This window comes from Antrostomus carolinensis, unplaced genomic scaffold (genome assembly GCF_000700745.2).
Source record: "Antrostomus carolinensis isolate BGI_N321 unplaced genomic scaffold, ASM70074v2 scaffold18420, whole genome shotgun sequence".
Lineage (NCBI taxonomy): Eukaryota > Metazoa > Chordata > Aves > Caprimulgiformes > Caprimulgidae > Antrostomus > Antrostomus carolinensis.
This window is the reverse complement of record NW_010290857.1, coordinates 8,012-9,589: the sequence shown is the minus strand read 5'-3', so window position 1 is coordinate 9,589 and position 1,578 is coordinate 8,012.

Here is a 1,578-nt window from a genome sequence, read left to right as displayed (position 1 = left end):
GATCCAGCGCTGAGTCAGCTCATGTGCTTTTGCCGGGAGAGTCGCTACATGGATCAGTGGGTTCCAGTGATCAACCTCCCCGAGCGGTGACCGTGCCGCCCCGAAAACGAACTCGACCCGATTGCACTGAAGTTTTGCAATACTTTAGCAGTTGCTCAGGAAGTAACTCCCCGCCCTGGCACGAGGAATACGTGGGAAGGGATGGGGGGGAGGAAAGAAAAGAAAAGAAAATTAAAAAAAAAACCCACCAACTAAACAACCAACCAACCAAGAAACCACCACAGCAAATAAAGCCCGAGAAATCAACCAAAAATAAATAAAAGCTAAAAGCAGTGTCAAAAGGGGGGGAGGCTGCAGTTGAACTATGTGTTGTGTGGGGCTGAAGAAGAAGACAAAGTGACTGGGGAGCGCTGGGGATGAGCGTGGAAGCCAAGTGGGAAGAGCAGCACCCACCTCGCTGGAGGAATGAGCCCGGGGTGCCGCGCCGCCGGCTGACTCACACCAAACATCCAACACCCCGCACAGGGTCTGGCTTTTTTTGATTATTATATTATTCTTTTTTAAAGTGCAACTTAACAGTTTCTGGTTTAAAAATACCTTAAAAGAGCAAAAAGGTTAGTGGCAACATTTTACAAACGATTTTATTGTATTTTTGGGATGTTAATTCTCAAGTTTTTATGCTAAGATATATAATAAGTTATTTTATGGTATTGATGAAAAAGAAAATTATTTATACTGGGAGCTTTGAGAACCAGAATGCCCTTAAGCAGTTGGGCTGCAACCACACATCTTCTAACAGTTGGCTGTTCAAAAGCAGCGGCGTTAATCAAACTGTTTGAAATTGGATAGTGTTTTGTTTTTCAGGGTTTTGGGGTTTTTTTTTTTTCTTTGAAATAAAGTTTAAACTCCAACTCTCTGGCCTGGGTTTTTATTTTCTCACCCCTTTCATTAGTGTACAGGCAAAAGGGTTCATTTGGCAGCTGCTTCCTTGTCCTGGCCATGGGCAAGGTCCTGTTGTGCTGGTCCTGGGTGGTTTTATTCCTGGCTCCTCCCAGGCTATTAAATGAAAAAAGCAGCTGCTGTGCTGCAGGAAATGTTGGAAATGTTCTTTTTTTCTTGAATGCTGCCAGTTACCAGCACAGGTAAATTTTTTTTTTTAAAAAAAGGAAGCATTATTTTTGAGGCTTCTGCAGCACCAGAGCCTTCTTGGAAGCTGCGGAAACCCAGTTCCATGGAGGAAGAAAATGTGCCCTGATGTTTCCTCATCGTAGATTCTTCTGCACCATCGATGGCTGCAAATCCCCCCGGGTTTGTTCCCTGTACCCCCAGGGTTTGGGGGTTTCTAGGTGCCAGGCTCCTCTTTCCATTCCACATTGCACAGAGCAGGGTGTCACTTTGTCCCCAGCCCCGGCAGGATCGGTGCCTCCGGCGAGGCCAGACCAGTTCTCCCGCTCGCCGGACGCGCGGCGCGGCACGCTCTGGCACGAGGCCGCCTGTCCCATCCCATGTGGGGCTGTCAGGCCACGTCACCGGCCTCGTGCCACGGCTGGCGTGTAGCTCAGGAACTGGCAGGACCCC